This window comes from Pongo abelii, chromosome 21 (genome assembly GCF_028885655.2).
Source record: "Pongo abelii isolate AG06213 chromosome 21, NHGRI_mPonAbe1-v2.0_pri, whole genome shotgun sequence".
Taxonomy (NCBI): domain Eukaryota; kingdom Metazoa; phylum Chordata; class Mammalia; order Primates; family Hominidae; genus Pongo; species Pongo abelii.
The window spans coordinates 35,849,931-35,876,993 of record NC_072006.2 but is presented as its reverse complement, the minus strand read 5'-3'; the positions used below and the strand labels follow the sequence as shown (position 1 = coordinate 35,876,993).

Below are 27,063 nucleotides of genomic sequence, written 5' to 3'. Positions count from 1 at the left end.
GCATCTACTGTGAAGCTAGCAGTGTACTAGGTGCTGGCCATAAGCCACACATGGTACCTTCCTTCATGGAAATGGCATGCTGTTTCATATATTCTACAGTAACCTTCCAAGGAAGGTGAGTTTATTCCCAGTTTACACGTGAAGCTTTGTGGCTAAGTGACTGACCCCAGGTATCCCTCAGCCAGTTAAGTGTCTGAATGAGAATTTACACTAAGGTTGGCATAACTCTAAAGCCAACACTTTTCATCCTATCAAGCTGCCCAGGGAGTAATAAAGTGACCCAGACATGCTGGCCCAGAAAGCCAGAGATGCTGTTGGGCCAAGCAAACCATGCCTGTGAAGGTGCTCACTCTGGACTGATAACTGGCTTTGTTCAGGTAGCTGTGGGAAGGATAGTTGGCAGTAGCGGGTTCCCAGAGGCGTGTTGGTAGCCTCAGATTCTGGCACTGGTAAAACTCAGATATGGCAGGTTTCAAGTGGGCATCAGGGTTTTGCCCAGAGTGAGCTTACTAATTTTTTCTTTTCTTTTTTTGTTTTTTTTTTTTTTTTTGAGACGGAGTCTTGCTCTTGTTGCCTAGGCTGGAGTGCAGTGGCACGATCTCAGCTCTCTGCAGCCTCTGCCTCCCGGGTTCAAGCGATTCTCCTGCCTCAGCCTCCCGAGTAGCTGGGATTACAGGCATGCGCCACCACACCTGGCTAATTTTGTATTTTTAGTAGAGACGGGGTTTTTCCATGTTGGTCGAGCTGGTCTCAAACTCCCAACCTCAGGTGATCCGCCTGCCTCAGCCTCCCAAAGTGCTGGGATTACAGGCATGAACCACCGTGCCTGGCTCCGGCCAATTTTTTCATTGTTAAAACCCTCTCAGGCCCTGCCAATAGATGACAGCGGTGTGCGTGTGGGGAGAAGGTGGCCTGCCCCAGGTATCTCTACTTAGTGGTGGAGTGATGCTTCAAGGATTGAAAGTGTAGACCCTTAGCCAGATTACTGCCTGCCTGGAGTCACCTGATGAAATGCTGAACCTGTTCGGCTGTCTTGTCCATCTGTCTCTCCCGCCTGTAAAATGGAATAATGATAGCCAGCTGCCATAGCTTGACTCGAGTAAAGGATCTAGCACAAAAGCTCTTCTCCTGCCATAATTGTAGGGTGGAAACCCTTTAATGAGTGGGCAGCTTCCCTCAGAGAACTGACTTTTCCCCCTAGAGTTTCTCCTTAAGAAACAAAGTCCCTGTGATACTCACCTGGAATGTTGTATACATGACCTTCCCGGAAGGGACACAAGTGTTTCTGGTGCTTTCCAATGGGAATGTGGGAAGGGACCCAGGTGGGCCTGGCCACTTTGGGATTGCTGTCCCTGAAGAAATCCTTTAGCCTGATAGAAACATAATTGTTGGGAGCAATGAACAGTGTGTTGGGGGAGAAAACATAACTTGGCCTTTCTTAAGCTGTATGGCTCAGTGGTCTGAGTTTCTGTAGATCTCTTATTGCCTAATCTGGCTTCTTCAGATGGATGTATGCTTAGTTGAAGCACCTCGGCTCCCTTTGCAGATAGTGGCAGTTCTGCAGTTTTCTTGGGGAAACCCATTAGAAACCCCAAATGTGGAAATTTTTAGTAATCTCATTCGGGTCCCAAAATTAAGTAGAAGTGTCTCAGGGGCTCCCCCTTGAAACACCTACTTCTTCTGAGTGTACATTTGAGGTTGCTCTTAAAATTCTGTTACCATCACAGGGTTTTCCAGACTTCCTAGGAATAATTTCCCCAGTAGCCCCACGGAGCCGTTTAGCTTCTGTCGAAAATTACCCGGGTATTTTTTCAGGGGGCTCCAATGGAACCTGGAGGGTTTTCTTGACTTTTGTATGGGTGTCCCCAGATTTGTTTGGGCTGCATGAAGCAGCAGTTGTTATCTCTGTCCCTTCCCTCAGCAGATATCTGTCGTGAGGCCAGTGGGCTTGAGCGTCCTCCTCTGTGTCCAACCTCCCTGGTTTTGCCAGTGCCCTCAGCCTTCCATCATGGGGCTTTCTTTAAGCAACTGTGGTTTTGCCTGAGTTTAATGTGGATAGACATAGGGGTAATTCCCAGTGTACTGCTTTTCTACGAAGTATAATCTCCTACTGCCTTAATTAAGCAGAGGCCCTGTCCCCACCCAACCTCCAACCTAATTCCACAGAGTCCTCCCTAAGGACTCCCTGTTTTTTCTTTGAAGGAGTCACTCTACTCCTGGATCCTCTTCTCTTCTGCCCCTCTATCCGACAGTCTGTCTTCCTTGTTCCCAGTTGGCAGACCTGAGTCAGACAATCCCACTGGGTCTTTTTGTTTAGCCTGGGGAAGAGAAGACCCAGGAGAATATCACCAGCTTCAGATATCTGAAGGAAGAGGGACTGAGTCTTTTTTTATTGGTATGGTACCTGGCAAAACTTGGATAAATGAAAAGAAGTTAACAGTTGGTAGAGCTTAAATTATGTGCGGAGAAGACATTTCTAACAGATTTACTCTCCTAGATTTAGGAGCTCCTCAGGGTGGAGGCCACATCTTGTCCATGCTTGTTTCCTCAGTACTGAGCAGAGGCCTTGGGCATAGCAGATACCTAATGAAAGAGAAACCCACTAAATTTCTGAAGAAACAGACCCTTGTCAAGCCAGAATAACAATAATGGGAGTGGCTATTTACCTAATAATTCATTCATTGAGTCAAACAATGTTTATTGAGCTCCTACTGTGTACCAGGCAGTCTTAGATACTGGGAGTATGGCAGTAAACAAAAGTAAGCAAAACTAAGTCTCTGTCCTCATGGAGCTCACATTCCAATGAGGAGTGACAGGCAGTAAATATATAATTACATGTTTATATCAGATGATTGTACATGCTATGAAGAAAATAAAGCAGGTTGGGGCATAGGGCATGTCTAGCAAGGGAGGGTGGGGCTGCAGTTTTAAAAGAGTGATCAAAGAAGGTGTAAGGGAGAAAAAAATGGCTTTCCTCTACCCTTCTAGGTCCTTTGCCTGGGCTGAGAATTAAATTGATATAGACAGATTAACTGGAGGAAAAAGAATTAATTACATAGGTGTACACAGGAGTCCTACAAAATATGAGGCTCAAAGAAGGGTCAGATAATTGAAGCTTATATAGCATCCTGAGCTACAGAAAAGAATATGGGGCTTGGGACTTCTGTTAGGGGCTTGAGTGGCAGCAACCCAAGTTATGGCAGGGTGAGGGAAAGAATTGGTGGTGGCGTGTGTCTGTGGTCCCAGCTACTGTTGAGGGGGTGTACTGAGGTTGGAGGATCACTTGAGCCTGGGAGGCGGAGGTTGCAGTAAGCCGAGATCACTCCACTGCACTCCAACCTGGGTGACAGAGCAAGACCCTGTCTCAAAAAATAAAAATAAAAAGTCTCTCTGGTAATAAAATTTGTCTGGAGCAGCCCTCTTCCTAATACAGATACCTTTACTAGTGTAGATTTCCTTTTTAGATGTGAGTTTCTTTTACAAAAGGACAGCTTTTCAGAGCTACTCTTATGTCTGCAGTTTCTCAGAATAACCGGCTCAAAATATGCCAAAGAAGTATATTTTTGGGGTGGCATATTCTGTTTTCCTACAGTCGTATTTTGGGATGGTATGTCCTGAGTCCCAACAAAAGTATTACCTAAATTTATTTGAGCCAAGAGCTGAATGAGGTAAGGCGGTGGATGATGTAGTTACCCTACAGCAAAGGGTGTTTAAAGCAGAGAGAATGGACTCAGGAGGGAGCATGCTTGACATTTTCAAGGATGAGCAAGAAGGTCAATGTGGCTGGAGAAGAAACAGCAAAGGGGAAAAGGGTAGAAGGTGGGGAGGGAATGGTTGAGGAGGAGGATAGAGAAGTAGGTGGGGGCCAGATCGCATAGAGCATTACAGACCATGATGAGGATTTGGCTTTGGTGGAATGGTCTGTATTCCTTTTTTTTTTTTTTTTTTTTTGAGACAGAGTCTTGCTGTGTCGCCCAGGCTGGAGTGCAGTGGCACGATCTCTGCTCACTGCAAGCTCTACCTCCTGGGTTCGGGTTCATGCCATTCTCCTGCCTCAGCCTCCCAAGTAGCTGGGACTACAGGCGCCCGCCACCACACCCGGCTAATTTTTTGTATTTTTAGTAGATGGAGTTTCAGCGTGTTAGTCAGGATGGTCTCGATCTCCTGACCTCGTGATCCACCCGCCTCAGCCTCCTAAAGTGCTGGAATTACAGGCGTGAGCCACCGCGCCCGGCCTGGTCTGTATTCTTAAGGGTGACAACAGGGAGCCCAGTAAAGAGGCTGGGGCAATTGCCAGGTGAAAAAGAATGGTGGCTTGGACCTAGAGGTGGAGGTGTAGTGAGAGGGGGACTGGAGAATAAGACCAGCCTTGCACATGGTATATTGTTGGGTCCAGCCATCCTGGAAACCATATTTTTCAACTACTTAGAGGTCCTAGAATCAAAGTTAAGTAAGATAGATGTTCTTTGGGAATAGTTCTCTCCAAATGTGATATCCTGATGAATGGTCCTCTTCCACTCCAACAGTATTTCTGTCTGAGTAAATGAAATATGTCTGAGTTCAGTTCCCAACTCATCCGTGTCTACCTATGCAAGCTCCTTTTACCTCTCTGAATCTTGGGACAAATAATAATACCTGCCTCACAGGGGGTGATGGTAAAGACACAGTGAGGTATACCTGAGATGCATAAAGCCTGGAGCCATGTTGGTATCATTATTCTTATTATCTTTCCACAGAACGCATGTCAGAGACCCATTCACGGAATCTTGAGCATCCACTCTCCTTTTTCTAAATACCATAGTGACCCATCGGCACATCTCAGAGCAGGCCCTTGCAGCATTTCTGTTGTAGTGGGAGCTCCACAGTGTTTGTGTGCGATGGTGGTGTAAGCACTGGTCTTGGAGTTGGAATCCCAGTTCTACTCTCAGTCTCACCTTGGCAAAGTCAGTTCACCCCCAGTCCCCAGTTTCCCTTTATGCAAGATGGAGGGTTTGAAGTAGGCAATAAAGGAATGCTGGTTCTCTCTATCCTTAGGCCTTGTGGCGGATTCCACCATTATGGCATATTTCACATTAGTTATATTTTAAAATAGTTCTCTCCTGCTGACAGATATGTCAGCACCTTAACTAAACCCAGTGTCAAGCAGGCTAGTTTATCACTGAGCCCACAATAGTGGTACCCTATATTTATGTAACACCTTACAGCTTCCAAAGCACTTTCAGATCCACCTTGCCTTTTTGATCCTTATAACCACCCAGAGAGGTGAGCAGGAAGGATGACATCTCCGTTTCAAAGGAGAGAAATCAGGTGAGAAAGATGAATTGACTTGCCCAAGGTTACATCAGGAGGAAGAGGCAGTTTTTGGACTTTCAAACTGGAACTTGACTACTAGCTTGCTGTGTGACCTTGGGCAAGTCTTTTAACTTGTAAATGGCTATAATAATGCCACCTTTTTCTGAAGATTGGGTGAATTAATTCATTCCTTAAGGCTTTCATATCATCCTAGGGCTCTTCACTCACATCATCTGGCTTCTCTTTTTTTACATATTGATTTTTGAAATTGTGTTTTTGTATAAAGAAACTGCCTTTGGGACCGTCTGCTATTTGGTTTCATCCCTGATGAGACTCTTGGGCCAAGCTTGAGCCTTACAGCGAATTCTGAGCCACACAGCTTTTTGGGCAGCCTCCAGTGCTCCCCTCGGAACTGGAGGTTTTTCTCCAGCTCTTCAGGAAATGCCATTGCGATGACTTCCATGGACTGCTTCCTGTCCCAGCCCTGCCGGCAAGAGTGTGGAAACTGGAAAGCAATGTCCCTAGAGGTCCGCCCCCCGAAAACTACTTTTTTTGGACGTGTCCCTACCTTTCCTCTTGTCCATTACTTTCTTTGCTCCCTACCCTTTCCTCCTTCACCTGGCTGCTCCCTCCAGCTGTGATCATCCCTTCAAGATTTAGAAAATGCCTTTCTACCTGGTTCTGCCAGGCCATTACCCCCTACCCTAGGCTAGGCTGTGAGGGAGGTCAGTTAGAATTCCTGGGTTCTCTCCTTGGCTCCATCATCCATTAGCAGTTTCGGTCCTGGACTTCCCCTGGAGGTGCATTAAACCTGTTGCTTGCGGTGCCCTGTGTCATCCATTAACCCTGAGTTCCCCTAGGAGTTTCCACCCCACCCCTGCATAGGATGGGATTCTTAAGAGATAACTTGAGATTTGGTAAATATAAATCCTGCCTCTTGGAAATTGATGATAGAGGGTGGAGTGAAACAGAGCCTGCCTTCCCCTCCCCCAGTCACCTTTGAGGAGGAAGCTAGAAGGTTGAAAACCTTGTTGGACAATCATCTGAGGAATGGGAGCTGGCCTGGGAGGGGATTGGAACGCACTCAACTATGCCTCAGATCCTTTGTTCCTCTCTTGAAAGGGAAACATTCCCCTCCCTCCTCCCTGGCCACACACACATACACACGTGCCTTTGTTCCCCCAAGTCAGGCAGGGATAGGAACACAGTGTCCCTTCCAAGGAGCCTGACTCGCTTCCCTAGAGATTGGCCTCCTGGTCAGTGGGACTGGGATATTTGCTCAGGAGCCCCCAGCCTCGTGTCCTTTCCATAGAGTCTCCGAGGCTAAAAACTTGCCTACAAACAGCTGCTGAGACTTCCCTGTAATTATTTCATGGGACACCCATGTCCCAGGATAAACATTCCCTCCCTTTTGCTCCAGTTGGTGATTAATATTATTGTTAACATTACTATTAATAGTATCTAACACTTATTGAGTGCTTACTCTATGCCAGCCATTGTTCAAAGTGCTTTACATGTATTAATAGATTTCATTCTCACAGCAGCACTCTGAAGTAGGTTCTTTTATCCCTGCTTCACACATGAGGAAACTGAGGTACAGAGAGGTTAAGCAACTTATGCAAAGTAGCACAGTTTGTAAGAGGCAAAGCCTGGGAGGGTAGCTTCCAACCTCCCCCTTTTAAACACTCTACTGTGTTCCCTCGTCCAGTGCACTATTGTCTAGATGACTGCTGGCATTAATCCAGTGCTCACTATGTGACAGCCTTTAGTGACACCGTCTCTGTTACTATCCCAACAACCTTATCATTATAGACACTGAGATTTGGGAGAGCTTATAGTTAGCCAGAGGCAGAGTCAGGATTTGAAACCAGGTCTCTCTTACTCTGAATTTGAAACCAGGTCTCTCTTACTCTGAAGCCTGTCCTTTTCATCTCCAGTCCTTAAAAATCTTTCAAAGTAGGTGTTGTTACCTTCATTTTATGGTTGAGAAAATTGAGGCTCAGGGAAAAGTGATATGCCCAGAGCTTCACAGGCTAGTACCAAGAAGAGCTGGGATTCACACTCTACTGCCTTAGTAGTCTGTATTGTCATGATTATTCTTTTTATGTGCATGATAATACTTTCAATTTACCAAACTCCTTTTATAAGTTATTTCCCAGTGAAGTAGGAGAGGTGGGTATGTTCAGCCCTGTTTCCAGAGGGGAAACTAAGATAAGGGGTCTTGTCCCACAGTAAATGGCAGCATCAGACTTAGGATTCATGTTCCGGCTTTTAACACAGTATTATCAATACTGTCTGCCTCTCCTAAAGCTGGATGTGTGGCTTGGAGCTGTCCTTGGAGTTTCATTTCTTTTGTTAAATCAGCAAATATTGACAAATGCTTTGTAATGTGCTAAATGCTAGTGATACTGCGGATATTGTGGTAACTGGGACTGAGTCCCATCCCTCAATGGTCTGTTCCCATACTCCACACCTTGGGTCTTGCTGGTGTCCCTCCGCCATCTGAATCAGTCTACATGTGCCATCTCCATCCTTCTCCTCAGCTGCCAGACACACCAGGCAAGATTCGTTATAGTTGATATGTATTAATCACGTTCAACACATACACAGACAAAACTCTGGCCTCACATTTGAGACAGCTTGACTCCTTGCTGGTGGCATAACACAAAGCAAATCAGCTTCAAATTCTCATCCATAAGCCTGAGAGAATAATGCCAAGCCACCAGAGTAAGTGAGGCATGAATGAGAAAGTGAAATGTAAGTGTGTTTTTTGGTAATAATAATAGATACTATGTGTTGAGTAGTTACTTGCTCTGTGCCAGGTGCTGTGTTTATCCCCTCGATATAATCATCTTACTTGGTTCTCACAAATGCTCTCCTGTGAAGATGGAGAATCTAGGGTTCAGAGAGGCTCCCTAATGTGTTCACAGTAACAGATCTTCTAAGAGGCAGAGCTGGGTCTTATACTCAGATGTGTCTGATGCAAAAGCCTATAAGCGTCATTGCTTCTTGCAAGCCCAGACTGGCTTATTTTACCCTGACTACCTGGCTCAGGGCCTGCGGTTGGTTAAGGACTCGGCCAGGGCCTGCTCAATGAACATGAAGGGTTGTTATTATTAGATACAGGTTAGGCTACAAAAAAAGTTTCTGCCCCTAAGGAAGCAAACTCATTTGAAGCAGGAGGAATAGACCCCAAACACTTGGTGAATGGCTTGAGGCAAACTGTGCCAAACTTGTAAACTCCAAAAGCGGAAGAAGTTGAGCCCACCTGACTGCATTGCTGGGACCTGGGCCTCTGCCAAATGGGCCAGCTTCCACTATCAGCTACCCAGTTGATTTTTGGGCCCAGAGGCCTCCACCCTCAGCCTATATCATCAAGCTGCACCCTTTCCCTAGCCAACTGCATTGCCAATCCAGACTGTCTTCTGCATCAACAGTGGAAAGGGTTAGGAAGGAGAGAGGTCACTGACAGCTTAAATAATCATAGCTTTCTCAGCACCGTAGCTTTGTACAATTCCCACTGAGGCCTCAGTTTCCTGGTCTGTAAATGGAGATAGTACTAATCTCTTGATGAAGATGATAGTAATCTCTTCCTTATAGGCTTGCTGTTTTTCCTCTGCCTGTATCACTCATCCTATAGATCTGATCAGGGCTCTCTTTCTTCTTATCATTCAGGTATCAACTCAGATACACCTCCCTAGAGGCCACCATGTTTACATGTTTACCATCTGTCTCCTGTAGTAAAACATAAGCTCTCAGAGTACAGGGGCTTTATCTTGTCTTTCATCCCCAGCATCTAGCAGAGTGCTTGGTACATAGGAGGCACTTAGCAAATATTTGTCGAATAAGTGACTGTGTAGACTACTTCACACAGTGTCTGATACACTCAGTCAATGTTAGGCATTGTTATGTCTTAGGAAGATGTGGACCATGATGGGTTTAAATAGATGAAAAGAATGTAACAAGAGCAGGCTGTGGCTGGGTGTGGTGGCTCACACCTGTAACCTCAGCACTTTGGGAGACTGAGGCAGGTGGATCACTTGAGATCAGGAGTTCAAGGCTGGCCCGGCCAATATGACAAAGCCTCGTCTCTTCTTTTTTTTTTTTTTTTTTTGAGATGGAGTCTTGCTCTTGCTCAGTTGCCCAGGCTGGAGTGCAGTGGCACGATCTCGGCTCACTGCAAGCTCCGCCTCCCGGGTTCACGCCATTCTCCTGCCTCAGCCTCCCGGGTAGCTGGGACTACAGGTGCCCGCCACCACGCCCAGCTAATTTTTTTTGCATTTTTAGTAGAGACGGGGTTTCACCATGTTAGCCAGGATGGTCTCGATCTCCTGACCTCGTGATCCACCTGCCTCGGCCTCCCAAAGCGCTGGGATTATAGGCATGAGCCACCGCACCCGGCTTGTTTCTTCTAAAAATACAAAAATTAGCAGGACGTGGTGGCGGGCGCCTGTAATCCCAGCTACTTGGGAGGCTGAGTCAGGAGAATCACTTGAGGCCGGGAGGTGGAGGTTGCAGTGAGCTGAAATCATGCCATTGCACTCCAGCTTGGGCGACAGAGGGAGACTCTGCCACACACACACACAAAAGATCAGGCTAGTTAGACGCGCGTGCACACACACACACACACGCATATACACACAAAAGAGCAGGCCAGACAGGTAAGAACCACCCAGACAGAACTGGAGGGTGGAGTATGTATGAAGCATTTGAGAGATAATGAGGAGGCAGACTGGCTAGAGCCGAAGATGGTCTGTGTCAGCAATAAAGTTGGTCAGGGAAGAAACCAGGTGGCTGATGACAGAGGCCTCTGGACAGAGGGATGGGGATGGTTGATGGTAGAGGTGGGCCTAATGGAGAGAGGCCCAGAGCACCTGTGGGATGCAGTTAGGTCTCTAGTAGCCCCTGAGAAAAAGAATCTCTTGCCAGCCAGGGCTCAGCAGGCAGAGCTGCAGGGAGAGAAAAGCCAGAGGCACCTGCAACCTGCAGATCAGGTAAGCTGCCCTGGTTGTTATTTTGGGACTCAGGGCCAGGTGCAGATTCAAAGGATTGATTGAAGCCTTTTGGCAACTCTGGCCTCAGCAGGGTAAACATCACCTGTCTCCTGCCACCTGCAGTGACAATGCCAGGAAGGGTACCCTAGGTAGGTCCAAAGGGGCCTAACTTTCTTGCTGCCCTGGTGAAGCAAGAAATATCTTCCAGGAGAGGCCAATCCTTCCCTGCCCCACAGCTCCTTCTCTGCAAAGCTCAGGTGGCAATCAGGTACCTCCTGCCCAAGAGGCCCCCATGGTTCTGGCCTAAGGAAGGCAGGGGCAGGGCATTGGGAGCCGTTGACAGCTGGGCTCAGCTGGGGGGAGGGGTCAGTTTGGGAGCAGGTGCAGATTTCAGGGAGGGTGGGGCCTAAAGGGAAGTAGGGATCTTGGTAGGCTGCAAAATTTTCCTCCCCATCCCCCAGCCACAGCTGGCTTCTCCAGGAACCTGATGACCTAGTTACAATGCTTAGAAATTGTCAGATTAGCTTGCAGTTCAGGGCTTTGCCAGTCTCTCCTCTCTGAGGCTTCTTGGGTCCAAAAGGTACTTTGGCATTTCCCCAAGGGGGTTCCATGTAAATCACACACCGTATCACATGTACAGATTTCTTGCCCAGGGGAGGAAAGAGCCAGTAAGGCTGCTGCTTCTTCCCTTGTGTGTGCCCCCCCCAACCCCAGGGAGAAAATACTCCCATGCCCTTGCCCCCTTCTGTTTCTCTCTAGAGGGTTGGTGAGTGACAAATGGGAGGTCACAAACTTCTTCCCTTGAGAGTCAACGAAGACGGCCAGACCCTTGTTGCCCTAAGGATAGATTGAGCACACCTAACCATTCTTTCCTTATCTCCCCATCTCAGTGTGATGTTAAAACCTGATGGAAAGGGGTTAGGAAGACTCTTCTGGGGGCGCTGGAGGCCCCCCACTCTCTCAGGCAGCAGCTGCTCCTGGTATTCCTGGTGTTTGCCTTGCCTCCTTGGGAGAAATTCCATCGTTGTTAAGAGTCAGGTTTGAAATTTGACAAACCATTGTTGAGTTGGTGAGTCTCACTTGCTTAATAGTTATCCTTGGCAAATACTTAATCTTTCCCAGCCTTAGTTTCCTCATGTATGGAAAAGCGGTGACAATATACAGTGCTTTTCTTTTTTTTCTTTTTTTTTTTTTGAGATAGAGTTTCGCTCTTGTTGCCCAGGCTGGAGTGCAATGGTGCCACCTCGGCTCACCACAACCTTCGCCTCCCAGGTTCAAGTGATTCCCCTGCCTCAGCCTCCCGAGTAGCTGGGATTACAGGCATGCGCCACCACGCCCAGCTAATTTTGTTTTTTTAGTAGAGATGGGGTTTCTCCGTGTTGATCAGGCTGGTCTCGAACTCCTGACCTCAGGTGATCTGTCTGCCTCAGCCTCCCAAACTGCTAGGATTACAGGCGTGAGCCACCATGCCCAGCCTACAGCGCTTTTCTTGAAACACTCTTGAGAGCATGAAAATAGTTGAAAAGATACATGGAGCACTTACCAAGGAGCCAAGCATATAGTAATTACTTAGTATAACAAGCTACTATTATTACTGTTATTGTCACATTGCAATCACTGGTAAACAAATTGTTGTCATTGCTATTGAGTCTACTCTCCAGGAGTGAACTTTCAGGCTGACAGAATATCTGGATATCTTTGGACCAAGAGTTTAGAGATTTTAAGGTACCTGAAGCTTGGGGCATTGGCTCACAACCTTGTCCCCTACCTCATCTACAAGGCCCAAGTCATACCTTGTACACAGTAGAGGTTTGGCCAGTGTTGTTGACTAGGCATTTGGCAATGGGGCATACTTTGTTTTATCTTCTCAGGGTCCTCCTTGTTTGTTGACTGAGTGGAAGACTTAATGAGTTAAGTATTTAAAGTGTGTGGGAGCATGCCTGGCACACAGTAGGTGCTTGACATGGGTTTGAATGATTAAACATGGCATTGTGGGAACTCTCGAGTTTTTCCAGGATGGCCTCACTCACTCCTTGTTTGCTCTGTGGCCGCAAGCCTCTTGCCCAAGCTCTGCCTGTTGCCTCATATGTTGAAGAAAGATAACACCCGCCTTGCCTCCCTCATGGGCTAGCAGGGAGGCCCAAAGAGATGATAGATGAAAAAGCACTTTGAGAACTATAAATATTTGGTCTTGTTGCTACTCCTTGACTAAAGTCACAGCCATAGCTGTGTCATTCATTCATTCATTCATTCATTCAGTCAACAAGCATTTTTGGAGTAGAAGCAATATCTTATCACTTAACTGGCTTTATGAATTTGGACAAGTTACTTCCCTCTGTAAACCTGAAGATCTGTAAAGTGAAAGTAGTACTCATTTCAGATGGTTGTTGGGAGAAAGACTAAACGAGGTGCTCTGAGCTTACTGAGGATAAAAACTATGTCTTATTCACTCTTAACAGCTACTGCTGGGCCTAGTACTTGGTGGCTGAGTGTTTAGTGACTGGATTAACAAACATTCCTAATAATTAATGGTACATGTAAAGTGCACTTACACATTGCCTAGTGCAGAGTAAAAGCTCAGCAAATGCTGAGTCTTTCCCTTTTCTCTATGAGGCTTGAGGTGCCTTGATTCAGCCATGGGTTGCCTTCTGCAGTCAAATTACCAGGCAAGGCCAGACTCTGAATATGACTCAGATGGGAAGTAGAAGTGAGTATTAATGCCTAGCTCCAGGATGTCCTTACCTGCCTAGGCTGGACTTCAGTGCGGGAGTTCTGAACTATCGAGGATCAGTACTGCTTAAACATAAAATCCAGTGTGCTATGGTTCTCACCCCATGCTTATCTCTGATCCAGAACAACTGCCTCTTGTTCTACCCACTCTCCATCTGCTACTCAGAAAAATTTCCCTTTGCTCACAGCACCCACATTCAGTTGGAGCCCTAGGGGTTACCATGTCAGGGAAGTCCCAGGGAGTCACTCAGAAATAGCCTTTGGGGCAAGGTCCAGAGAGGGAGCCCAGTTCTAAGGCTTAGTGTCTCCTGGGACTGGGTCAAGCAGCAGGTGCCCACATGAGGCCCAGGGCTGCTGGCTGAGTGATGAAACTGAGAGATGTGTAGGGCCAGACAAGAAGTCAACCTAGAGGAAACTGCCTGGCTGTTCATGCAGGTGTTTGGACACCTGGGGGAACTTTCTGGGTCTGATTTAGTGGTGCTAGTGTAGGTTCCATATTAGTATCCCAAGCCCCAGTGAGGGAAACCTTTGGGACTCCCAAGCAAAGCCTGTAGTTGGCACCCAGCACCTTTAAACCCTTCTCAGATCCCTTTAGGGTGAAAGAGAGGCCCCCTCCTCTGGGTTCTACAGCATCTACAGCTGGAAACTCCAGGGACAATGACATAATAACCATAGCTCCCTTTATAAAGTCTCTGCTGTGTGTTAGGCACTGTGCTGGGGCTCTTTATGAAAAGGGGATCATTTTGTTATTGGAAGTATGGGCTCAGGAATCAGACAGAGTTGAGTTTGAATCTGGTCTCTATTACATATTAGCTGTTAGATCTTGGGTGCATTCCTTTCCATTTCTGAGCCTCAGTCCCCCTATCTGAAAAATGGGGATAATAATAATACTTCATAGGGTTTTTGTAAGGATTTAAGAGCCTTTTGTAAGGATGTATGTAAGATCATATGGTGCAGGTATTAAGGTAATTTTAGTAATATTTAACATTGAGCACTTGCACTTAAGCGTTTTATATGAGATCGTTCATTGAATTCTCAAAATAGTACCACTCAGGGAGGTTCTCTTATTATTCCTATAGAGAAGTTAAGAAAGTTGTTCAAAGATGCACAGCGAGTAAGTGGTAAAACCATGATTTGAACCCAGGTAGTCTGGCTCCAAAGCCAACTTGTCCTACCTGGATAAGGAAGGCCCTAGTAAATGTTGTTGTTATAACTATTGTATCCAGCATTGTAGTTGTCTGTAGTTTTTGGTCTATCCACTGAATTCTGAGCTCAGTGAAGACCAGAAACCCATTTAATCACCTTGCACCCCCAGAGACCAACATAATACTCATAGAACTCATTAATATTTGCTTAATGGCTGAGAATATTCTCTTTCTTTAGTAATCAATCAGTAACTCTTTATCGACCATTTCCTGTAGGCTAGCTTTGAACTAAATCCTAGGAGGAATGCAAAGTACAGCTATGCCTGTGTAAACGGAAGATTGGGTGTGTGCGTTGGGGGGGTGCATTCCAGAGAGCACTGTGTCATTGGCAGAAACTTCCACACAGGAGGCAGAAACAATACAGGTGGTTTGAGGATGTTTTCCAAGATGGGATTCCCACCCCTCCCTGAGGGAGTCACTTCCTCCATCTCCTGCAGAACAGGGTGACACAGATTCCCTACTCCGGCCAAGGGCAAGGAACCACTGTAAGCTCTTCAGTCACTCTAATCCAGAAACTGTGTCTTTATGACTCAGGCAACCAGTTCATGGGAGCCTAGAATGACAGGGAAAAAGTCATTTTTAGAATGACAGGGAAAAAGCTGGGAAGGGACCTTAGAAAATCACTCTTGCCCAATACTCCAGCCAAAGTGGTCTTTTAAAAACCAAGTTCAGGCCGGGCACGGTGGCTCATGCCTGTAATCTCAGCATTTTGGGAGGCCGAGGTGGGTGGCTCATCAGGTCGGGAGTTCAAGACCAGCCTGGCCAAGATGGTGAAACCCCATCTCTACTACAAATACAAAAATTAGCTGGGTGTGGTGCACGCCTGTAATCCCAGCTACTCAGGAGGCTGAGGCAGAAGAATCGCTTGAACCTGGGAGGCATAGGTTGCAGTGAGCTGAGATCGCGCCACTGCACTCCAGCCTAGGTGACAGAGCGAGACTCCGTCTCAAAAAAAAAAAGTTTAGGGCTGGGTGCAGTGGCTCATGCCTGTAATCTCAGCACTTTGGGAGGCCGAGCCGAGTGGATCACCGAGGTCAGGAGTTCGAGACCAGCCTGACCAATATGTTGAAACCCCGTCTCTACTAAAATTACAAAAATTAGCCAGGTGTGGTGGCGTGGGCCTATAGTCCCAGCTACTTGGGAGGCTGAGGCAGGAGAATCGCTTGAACCTGGGAGGCAGAGGTTGCAATGAGCCGAGATCACACCACTGCACTCCAGCGTGGGTGACAGAGCAAGACTCGTCTCAAAAAAAAAAAAAAACAAGTTCAGGGCTGGGCTCAGTGGCTCATGCCTATAATCCCAGCACTTTGGGAGGCCAAGACAGGTGAATCACCTGAGATCAGGAGTTCCAGACCAGCCTGGCCAACACGGTGAAACCCCATCTCTACTGAAAATAAAAAAATTAGTCGGGTGTGGTGGTGCATGCCTGTAATCTCAGCTACTCCGGAGGCTGAGGCAGGAGAATCACTTGAACCCAGGAGGCAGAGGTTGCAGTGAGCCGAGATTGCACCACTGCACGCCAGCCTGGGCAACAGAGTGAGACTCTTGTCTCAAAAAAAAAAAAAAAACAACCAAGTTCAGGCCAGGCATGGTGGCTCACACCTGTAATCCCAGCACTTTGGGAGGCCAAGGCGGGTGGATCACCTGAGGTCAGGAGTTCGAGACCAGCCTGGCCAACATGATGCAACCCCGTCTCTACTAAAAATACAAAAAATTAGCGAGGAGCAGTGGCTCACATCTGTAATCCCAGAACATTGGGATGCCAAGGCGGGTGATCACCTGAGGTAATGAGTTCGAGACCAGCCTGACCAACGTGGTAAAACCCCATCTCTACTAAAAATACAAAATTAGCCGGGCATGGTGGCTCATGCCTGTGATGCTAGCTAGCTACCTGGGAGGCTGAGGCAGGAGAATCACTTGAACCCAGGAGGTGGAGGTTGCAGTGAGCCAAGATTGCACCATTGCACTCCAGCCTGGGCAACAAGAGCAAAACTCTGTCTCAAAAAATGTAATAAAATAAAAACCAAGTTCAGATCTTATTGCATTTTTGTTTGCAACCCTCCAAGTGGTCTTCCACTGTAGTTAGAATAAAACCCAGACTTTTTTTTTTTTTTTTTTTTTTTTTTTGAGATGGAGTCTTGCCCTGTCGCCCAGGCTGGAGTGCAGTAAGCGTCATTTCGGCTCACTGCAACCTCCGCCTCCCGGGTTCAAGCGGTTCTCCTGCCTCAACCTCCTGAGTAGCTGGGATTAAAGGTGCCCACTGGCCGGGCGCGATGGCTCACCCCTGTAATCCCAGCACTTTGGGAGGCTGAGGAGGGTGGATCACCTGAGGTCGGGAGTTCGAGACCAGCCTGACCAACATGGAGAAACCCGTCTCTACTAAAAACACAAAATTAGTCAGGCTTGGTGGCACATGCCTGTAATCTCAGCTACTCAGGAGGCTGAGGCAGGAGAATCGCTTGAACCTGGGAGGCGGAGGTTGTGTTGAGCCAAGATTGCACCATTGCACTCCACCCTGGGCAACAAGAGCAAAACTTCGTCTCAAAAAATAAAAATAAAAAAAGGCACCTGCCATAACGCCCAGCTAATTTTTGTATTTTTAGTAGAGATGGGGTTTCACCATGATGTCCAGGCTGGTCTCAAACTCCTGACCTCGTGATCTGCCCACCTCAGCCTCCCAAAGTGCTGGGATTACAGGTGTGATCCACTGCACCCAGCAAAACCCAGACTTCTTACCAATCTCTGAGGCCTGTGTGATCTGGTCCTGGCTGCCCCTCCATCATTCTGTCTCTCCCTTACTCCACTCAAGCCGCATGGGTTCCTTGCTGCTCCTGGATCCTGGCATAACTTCTTCCTGCCCAAGGGCCTTTGTAGTTGCTCTTTTCTCTGCCTGAAATGTTCTGCCCCTAGTATTTCCTTTCTGAGTCCTACATTTGGTTCAGCTTGCTGGTCACCTCCTCTAAGAGACTTTCCTTGACCTTCAGTTTAAAGTAGCCATGCTATTTCTAAATCCCTCTCCAGTCTTCTTGTAGTTTTGTCATAGCAACAACCTCTACCTGGAATTTTCTTTTTGTTTGTTTACTTGTTTTTGTCTGTCTCTTCTATTAGAATATAAGTCCCATGATTATAGGGCATTTGGTTTGTTCATCATTGTATCTCCAGTGTCTGCAGCTGTTCTTTGCAGGTAGTAAACATTCAGTGAATACTTTTTGAATAAATGATTAAACAAATGAACAAAACCTAAGACATGAAAAAACTGAGGCCCAGAGAAGAGAAGCTAATGAGAATTAATAGTGTTCTTTCATCCTACTTTTGAATGCTCATTAAGTGCCAAGCACTGTATTCAGTGATTTACACGCATTATTTTTGCCACTTATTCTTAATTGTTATAATGAGTTGTTTAGAACATCATTTTTTATATATACCACTGTACCACTTAAAAGAAAACTGGACCAATCTTATTTTTTATTGGAACCTTGCTCTGTTTTACAAAGAGTTGGAAGCAACTTAGGAAAATTCATACAACCAAAAGGATAATGTAGCTAAGGGAGTCGGGTGAAAGGAAAATATGGGTAAGAAGACAAGAGCCAAAACTAAAATTAGTTCACACAAAGGTATGTTACAAAAGTCCTTTGAACTGAGCAGTTTTTCTGCCATTCTTTATAACTAAATATTGCCCAGATTCATTTAAAATGATGGTTTTTAAAAAATCTAATTACAGGCCAGGCATGGTGGCTCATGCCTGTAATCCCAGCACTTTGGGAGGGCAAGGCAGGCAGATCATGAGGTCAGGAGATCAAGACAGTCTTGGCCAACATGGTGAAACCCTGTCTCTACTAAAATACAAAAAATTAGCCAGGTGTGGTGGCACGTGCCTGTAATCCCAGCTACTCAGGAGGCTGAGGCAGGAGAATCACTTGAACCCAGGAGGCGGAGGTTGCAGTGAGCTGAGATCACACCACTGTACTCCGGCCTGGCGACAGAGCAAGACTCCATCTCCAAAAAAAAAAAAAAATCTAATTACATAGATGACCTTGGGATTGTCCCAGACTGCACCTAATAGTCTAGGATTTGCTGGCTCCCTTCCTGCCTCATCAGCTGGGCTCCTGGATTGAGGCAGCATGATCTCCTCTTTTTGCCAAAGGGGCTGGTCCAGCAGGGAGGAGCCTAGACCCCTCTCCAGTCCTCTCTGGACCTAGCTAACTTTGTTTCAAGGAGTCTTTTCCATAGAAGGTTCATTAATTGAGATATTGCCATTGGAAACCCAGTTCTGCTCTCAAGATACTTCCAGTTGAATTAGAGAGAAAAGACATAATATACATGAAAAGAGATCTTGTAAAAGCCAACAATAAATGCTAAATGCCAAATGAGGGAAGGACTTCACAGAAGAGGTGAGGTTTGCACCGAGCCTTACCACAAAGCAGGGAAAAGAGGGGCTGTAGCTCCCAGTAGGAGAGTTGACGTGGGCTAAGATTTGCAGGCTGAGACCAACTCTCAAGAAGAGACCCGTGGGCGGTGGCAGTCAAGTTTTAGGCATATGTGGAGGGGTCTCTTTCATTAGGTAATAAAGCCAAAAAGATCAGCTAGAGCCAGGTTTGTGGGATCTTCAAGTGCCAGGGAGAGGATTCCAAGGCCATCCTTGGCAGCCCTGGTATCCCAATAGATAGGTCATGCCCAGGGACTAATGCCCATCCTGGCCACTGGTTGGGCTGCTGATGCCCAGGTGGCAATGGCAGCTTCTGAAATGGGAGCCAGAGCCTTCAACTAATAGTGAGGGGAGGAGTAAGTGTGGGGCCATTGTCAGTTTAGCTTTTGGCCATCCCAGGTGCTATTCATTTGGCGATTCAGCAAATGTTTATTGAGCACCAACTATGTGCCAGGCCCTGTGCTACGTGCTGAAGATGCTAAGATAAACAAGATAAGGTCAAGGACATTGCTTTTATAGAACTCTTACTTTAATGGGAGAGACAGCTAGCCTGAGAAACAAGATTATTTCAGGGAGCGGGTTAAATGCTGTACAGAAAATGAAACTGAGTAATGGAATGTCTAGGGAAGCAGCTATATGCATGGGCCCACTCAATTACTCAGCTTTGACACTGCTGGGTCTAGTTGGTACCTTTGTTTCCTTTTGTGTTATAGATGGAGGTGATCTTTCAAATCTCCTGTGCAGAGATCCAATGGGATAATGGTGACTACCATTTATTGAGCACCTAGCCCATGTCAGATACTCTACATGCATTTTCTCATTTAATTCCCTCACCTAGACTGTGTGGTAAATGGTGCATTAGCCCTACTTTCTTTTCCAGTAAAGAAAGTAAGGTTTAGATAGGTGAAGTTGCATGCCAGGGTCCTGCAGCTTTACATGGTGAATCCTGGATTTGGACCTAGATTGGGCTGGCTCTAAAGCCAGGCTTCTTTCCCCTGCTCCACTCTTGGAATAAATGAAGGATTGTTGGTTCAGGATGTGCAGAAAGCTGCTTAGCAAAAGGAGAGTTGGAGAAGAATCTTGGTTTGAGGGTCTTGAAAGACACCTACTGTCCTCCCAGCTGAGAGGACTCTTTCTCCTCATCTTCAGGAGGATGCCTCCAGAGCCTGGGGTTACTGTAGGCCTTTGCCAGAGGCATGTTCGGACTTAGCCAGCTGAGTATCCCCTGTTTCCTGCTTTTACCATCTCAGCTGCTGGTCAGGAGGTTTGGGAAGGTGACATCATCTAGCTGAATCAGCTGCTGCTTCTAGATACATTACTGGAACTGAAAGTCATTACCCCTTCCTTCCTGCTCTGCAAGTCTCTTCAGAATGAGGCTGGAGTATGGGTGTTCCACCTGTCTGCAGGGTCATGACTAGAATGATACTTGCTACTTTTAAAGAGCTAAAAGGTTTTTAAAAGCTTGTTCGTGGAAAAAGCTTTCCTCAAGGCTTCTCAAGCTAAGGGAACAGAGTGTCCTTGAGAGGCAGGAGGATTCACAGGAAGGCCCTCCCTGACTCCCTCTTGTCCACCTACATTTAGCCATGTGACCCTTCTGATCTCCTTTGCCTAAGTCCGAGGCTTAGGCCTAGCACTGTAGGATGGGTAAACAAAACATTATTTGTGGACTTTTTGACCTTAAGACTTTTAGAGTCTGGTCAAGGGGACAAAAAAAAAACTGCTTACATTTCAGAGCAGACCAGCCACCACACTATTGGAGACATATTGGAGATCTCCCCTTGACTCAATAATTGAAAAGCAAAAAAGGGCAGGTGTGGTGGCTCATGCCTGTAATCTGAGCACTTTAGGAGGCTGAGGCAGGCAGATTGCTTGAGCTTAGGAGTTTGAGACCAGCCTGGGCAACATGGCGAAACTCTGTCTCTACAAAAAAATACAAAAATTAGCCGGGTGTGGTGGTTCACACCTGTATTCCCAGCTTCTCGGGAGGCTGAGATGGGAGAAACACTTGAGTCCAGGAGGTCAAGGTTGCAGTGAGCCATGTTCACACCACTATACCCCAGCCTAGGTGACAGAGTGAGACCGTCTCCAAAAAAAAAAAAAAGAAGGAAAATCGACTGGGTCCAGTAGCTCATGCCTGTAATCCCAAAACTTTGGGAGTCTGAGGTGGGAGGATCACTTGAGCCCAGGAATTCAACATCAGCCTGAGCAGTACAGTGAGACCTCCATCTCTACAAAAAATTTGTCAGGCATGGTGGCACACGCCGATAATCCTGGCTACTCAGAAGGCTAAGGTGGGAGGATCACTTGAGCCTGGGAGTTCATGGCTGCAGTGAGCTGTGAACACATCTCACAGAACTCCAACCTGGGCGACAGAGCAAAATCCTGTCTCAGAAAAAAGAGTCATTGGAAGGTTTTGAACCAAGAAATGACAGTCCGACATACATTTTTAAAGGATCACCAGGCTGGGCACGATGGTTCACGCCTGTAATCCCAGCACTTTGGGAGGCTGAGGCAGGCAGATCACTTGAGGTCAGAAGTTTAAGACTAGCCTGGCCAACATGGTGAAACCCCATCTCTACTAAAAATACAAAAATTAGCCAGGCATGATGGTGTGTGCCTATCATCCCAGTTACTCAGGAGGCTGAGGCAGGAAAGCTGCTTGAGCCTGGGAGGTGGAGATTGCAGTGAGCTGAGATTATGCCACTGCACTCCAGCCTGGGCAACAAAGCGAGACTCCGTCTCAAAAAAAAAAAAAAAAAAAAAAAAAGAAACAGCAACAGCACATGCTGAGGATTCTCTGTTCAGTGGTTTCCACTTATCAGTATAGCACCTCATTAATCCAACAGTTTTATGAGGTATGCTCTAGTGGTATCCACATTCTACAGAGAAGAAAACTGAGACTTTGAGAGGTAAAGTCACCTGTTAGGCCGGACGCGGTGGCTCACGCCTGTAATCCCAGCACTTTGGGAGGCCGAGGCGGGCAGATCATGAGGTCAGGAGTTTGAGACCATCCTGGCTAACACGGTGAAACCCCGTCTCTACTAAAAATACAAAAAATTAGCCGGGCGTGGTGGCGGGCACCTGCAGTGCCAGCTACTTGGGAGGCTGAGGCAGGATAATGGCATGAACCCGGGAGGTGGAGGTTGCAGTGAGTCAAGATCGTGCCACTGCACTCCAGCCTGGGTGACAGAGCGAGACTCCGTCTAAAAAAAAAAAAAAAAAAAAGTCACCTTTTTTTTGCTGCAAACTGCCAGCATCCAAAGCCTGTCCTCTTCCCTCTTCCATTTGAATAGGCTCATTCCAGCCAACATTCATGTATATTCTATCCAGGCCCCAAAGTCCAGTACCAAGCCAGTCTTTTCCAGGAAGCCTTCCCCAAGCTTATCTAATGGCCTGTCTCTCTATTGAGAGCTGATCTACAGAGCTACCATCCATTGAGCACTCCATGGGTGCTAAGTATACTGCTGAATGATTTAAATATGTTATCTCATGTAATATTCCAAGGAGCCTGTGACATCCATTTTACATGTGAAAATAGTGAAGCTAAAATATAGGCTCATGCCATCATGCCTAGCTAATTTTTTTTTTTTTTTTGAGATAGAGTCTTGCTCTGTTGCCCAGGCTGGAATGGCTTGATCTCAGCTAACTGCAGCCTCCGCCTCCTGGGTTCAAGTGATTCTCCTGCCTCAGCCTCCCGAGTAGCTGGTATTACAGTCACCCACCACCATGCCCAGCTAATTTTTGTATTTTTGGTAGAGACAGAGTTTGACCACGTTGGCCAGGCTGGTCTCGAACTCCTGACCTCAGATGATCCACCCGCCTCGGCTTCCCAAAGTGCTAGGATTACAGGTGTGAGCCACCACGCCCAGCCGACTAGCTTATTTTTAAATTTTTAGTAGAGAAAAGGTCTCACTGTGTTGTCCAGACTGGTCTCGAACTCCTGGGCTCAAGCAGTCCTCCCACCTTGACGTCCCAAAGTGCCGCGATTACAGGCTTTAGCCAGCAGTGTCTGGCCTCTAATGACGCTTTATTCATGAAAATAAATGCCAAAATGTATACAGTGCATGGGCATATGACTGGGAGACCTTGGTAGGCCAGCAGTGGCAAGGACAGTCACCTAGAAGTAAGTGCCCTAGAGTACACTGAACCTGGGTTTCAACTACCCAGGCTTACTCCTTCTCAGAACCAGCCCTGTTCCAGCTTTGTGTCCCTGTGTGTTTGCATGGGTGCAGGCACAAGTAGATGACACAGTGGTGATGCTATGCACCCAGGACATTTCATAATAGAGAAGGACGTTGACCACTGCCATGGGGTACCAAAGGTCATCAGGGCTGTGAAAGCCAAGGACACTCAGGCAGCCTTACTCTGCTTTGAGTCTGAGTCATTTCCTGAGGGATATTGGTCATTCATTGATTTGTTCATTAACGAGTATTTATTGCATTCCTGTCATATATCAGGGACTGAGCTAAAGGTTGGACATACAGTCTGAACAAACCAAAGTCCCTATTCTCACCCAGTGGACATTCCAAGGTGGGTGACAGATTCTAAGTAAATTAACATGTCAGGGCTAGGCATGGTGGCTCTCGCCTGTAATTCTAGCACTTTGGGAAGCCGAGGTGGGAGTATAGCTTGAGCCCAGGAGTTGGAGACCAACCTGGGCAACATAGTGACACCCCACCTCTAAAAAGTAAATAAAATGTGAGGTAGTATTTAGTGCTATAGGGAAAAATAAAGCAGAGAAAAGGGATTAGGGATAGGAAAAGGAAGGGCAGGGTAGTTAGGAAGGCCTCTCTGATAAAGTGACATTGGATCTGAATGCAGTGAGGGCATGATCTGTGCAGATATATGGGGGAATAGTGTTGTAGGCATAGAGAACAGCAAGTCGTAAAACAAAAAAAAGCCAGATGCAGTGGCTCATGCCTGTAATCCCAACACTTTGGGAGGCCAAGGCAGGAGGATCACTTGATGCTGAGAGTTTGAGATCAGCCAGAGCGACAAAGCCAGAGTTTAGCTGGGCATAGTGGTGCATGTCTGTAGTCCTAGCTAGCGACTCGGGACACTGAGGCAGGAAGATGGCTTAAATCCAGGAGTTTGAGGCTGCAGTGAGCTATGATCCTGTCATTCCACTCTAGTCTGGCTGACAGAGCAAGACCTTGTTTCAAAAAAATTAAAAAATAAAGCAAGTACAAAAAAAGACTCTCCAACATATTTAAAGTACAGCAAGGTGGCCAGTATGGCCAGAGTAGAGTAAGCCAGTGGTAGGAATCAGGTCTGAGACGTCACCAGGGGCCAGGTCTTGTAGGGCCACATGGGACCTTGCTTTAAGGGCAGTGGAAAGGCATGGAGGATTTTTAAGCAAAGAAGTGACAGGTTTCAGAAGGATCTCTCTGGTGTGGAGAACAAACTCTATGGGTAAGAGCGGGAGCAGGAGACCAGTGAGAAGCCAGGTGGGTGATAACAGCAGTTTATACCAGGGTGGAGGGGTGGTGGAAGTGGCAAGCAGTGGTCAGAGCTTCGATATAATTTGAAGGTTAGACCAACTGGATTTGCTGATGATTGCTGGATAAGAGGTGAGAGAGAGAGGAGTCCAGGTTTTTGGCTTAAGAAACTGGAAAGTCCTTACTGCCATCTAATAAGGGGAAGATGCATTGGCTGATAGTGATTTCCTGCTAGGGCTGTGGAGTTGAACTGCCTGCATTCAAGTCCTAGTTTGCTTACTGTTTTGTTTTTGTTGTTGTTTTGAGATGAGGTCTCACTATGTTGCCTGTGCTTATCTCGAACTCCTGGGCTCAAGTGATCCTCCCGCCTCTATTTTCCTGGGATTATAGGTACACCACCAGGCCCTGCTTACTGTTTGACTTTGGGCAAGTGTTTAACTTTACCAAGCCTTAGTTTCCTTCAATGTAAACCTACTGTCTAGATGATAGGCAGTTGGATGCTGTGAAAACTAAATGGGGGTAATTTGTATGAAGGGCTTAGGACAATGCCTGGCATATGGTAAACCTTCAGTAAGAGTTAACTCTAATCCTTATTACTATTGTTGGAAGGCAAGAAGTCCCAGGGCCTCAAGGTCCTCTGGAAAGCAGGCAGCAGGTTGCACTCCACCTCCACCACCCCCTCAAGGAGCCCACCCTCCAAGAGGCAGCTCAGACACCATCTGTCCAGCAGAGAAAAGCCACAGGGAGACAGCTTTCGGGGAGCATTAGATAGATGAGCCCTTCCCAAGAAACCTAATCTCACTCTCAGCAGGTGCTAATCCCACCACCCTCCCTTGGTATCTGAGCCCAGCCCACCCACTTCCTTCCCCACCCCCATCCTGTGTCCTAGACCCTCTTCCCCTTCTCACCAGCTCCAAGCTGCCACCAGCAAACTTCCTTACCAGATGGAGGGGCTCTGACAGAAGCCCACCACCCATCTGACTGGGCCCAGCCTCTCACATGTATCAGGTCACCAAGGGCTACAGGTGCCACCTGTCCAGAAGCACCCCCTACAGGTGCCAGTTCCTGGGCGTGGTGCGTGATCCAGGCTGGAGCCAGCTGGAGCCAGGAACTCCCACTGTGCCCCAGCTGCTGCCTGCCCTCCCACCCACAGGCAGAGAAACAGGCTTAACCCTTCGGACACTGCATATGTTGAGTTAGTTGTTACAGTTCTGGCTCAGAGTATTGCACTGTTTCAGTACACTTTTTTTTTTTTTAAAGAAATTTATCATAAATACAACAGAGAATATCTAATGCATATGTACAATTTTACAAATAGGAAAATCATCACCTGTAAACTCATCACCCAGTTTAATTAGTAATCAAACATATGTCTGCCTTGCATGATGGCTTATGCCTGTAATCCCAGCACTTGGGAGGCTGAGGTAGGAGGATTGCTTGAGGCCAGAAGTTTGAGACTAGCCTGGGCAACATAGTGAGACCACCATCTCTACAAAAACTAAAATTAAAAAATAGCTGGGCATGGTGGTGCACGCCTATAACTCCAGCTACTCAGAAGGTTGAGTCGGGGATCACCTGAGCCCAGGAGTTTAAGGCTGCAGTAAGCTATGATCGTGCCACTGTTCTCCAGTGTGGGCAACAGAGGGAGACCTTGTCTCTAAAAACAAAAATAAACGTGAGTACCTTAGAGCCCCCTGTGTACCTCCTCCCCAATCACAGCTACCCCACCATCCATACCCCTGAGTTCTGTGTTTTGTTTTGTGATATCTTACCATGTCAACCAGGCTAGAGTGCAGTGGCATGATCATACCTCACTTCAGCCTCAAACCTCTGCGTTCAAGTGATCCTCCTGCCTCAGCCTGCCAAGTAGCTAATTTTTAAATTATTATTATTTTTTTTTTTAGAGATGGGGTCTCACTATGTTGCCTGGGCTGGTCTAGAACTCCTGGCTTCAAGCGATCCTCCTACCTCAGCTTCTCAAAGCACTGGGATTACAGGTGTGAGCCACCACACCTGGCTACCTTTTTTTTTTTTTTTTTAAGTTTTACTATATATATGTAGGTATATATTCCTAAACAATATAGGATATTCTTCTACATGCTTTTTTTTGTTTTTGTTTTTGTTTTTTTTGAGACAGTCCCACTTTCTCGCCCAGGCTGGAGTGCTATGGAGCAACCTCAGCTCACTGCAACCTCCACCTCCTGGGTTCAAGCGGTTCTTCTGTCTCAGTTTCCCGAGTAGCTGGGACTACAGGCACACGCCACCACACCTGACTAATTTTTTTTTTAAGACGGAGTCTCACTCTGTCGCCCAGGCTATAGTGCAATGTGGTGCGATCTCGGCTTACTGCAACCTCTGCCACCTGGGTTCAAGTGATTCTCTTGCCTCAGACTCCCGAGTAGATGGGATTACAGGCACCTGCCACTGTACCTGGCTAATTTTTGTAGTTTTAGTAGAGATGGGGTTTCACCATCTTGGCCAGGCTGGTCTTGAACTCCTGACCTCATGATCCACCAGCCTCGGCCTCCCAGAGTGCTGGGATTACAGCTATGAGCCACCGCGCCCAGCCCTAAGTTTTGTATTATTAGTAGAGATGGGGTTTTACCACATTGGCCAGGCTAGTCTCAAACTCCTGACCTCGTGATCCGCCTGCCTCAGCCTCCCAAAGTGCTGGGATTACAGGCGTGAGCCACTGCGCCCAGCTTCTGCATACTTTTAAACTTCATTTAGGTATTATGCTGTGTCTATCGTCTGCAGTTTCCTTTTTTCATTCAAGGTTGAGATCCATCCATGTTACTTGCATAACATAATTTGTTCATTTTCGTATCCATTTATATGATCATGTCTCAAGCTGTGTATCTATTCTGCTGTCAGTGGTTATTTGGGTTGTTCCCTTGTTTTTGCTATTTCAGACAATGCTGTTATGAAAACTGTTTGTGTCTCCTGCACATGCACATGTTCAAGAGTTTCTCCCAGGC

General features: G+C 46.8%; 1 protein-coding gene and 1 long non-coding RNA gene across 12 annotated transcripts in view; one reads left to right on the top strand and one right to left on the bottom strand.

Annotated features, from left to right (window-relative positions):
• Positions 1-27,063, top strand: part of BCL2L1 (BCL2 like 1) — a 59,866-nt gene that overhangs the window by 4,824 nt on the left and 27,979 nt on the right. The gene's annotated exons all lie outside the window — the stretch shown is intronic.
• LOC129052112 (uncharacterized) overlaps positions 2,362-27,063 on the bottom strand; it is a 46,147-nt gene continuing 21,445 nt past the window's right edge. For 2 of the 6 annotated variants that reach the window (XR_008516914.2, XR_010138790.1), the window contains one exon: positions 2,362-2,583. This is a non-coding gene — a long non-coding RNA (uncharacterized LOC129052112). Of the gene's footprint in view, positions 2,584-14,286; positions 14,775-27,063 lie in introns of those variants that run through there. The other 4 variants (XR_008516915.2, XR_008516912.2, XR_008516913.2 and 1 more) reach the window with 4 other exon arrangements.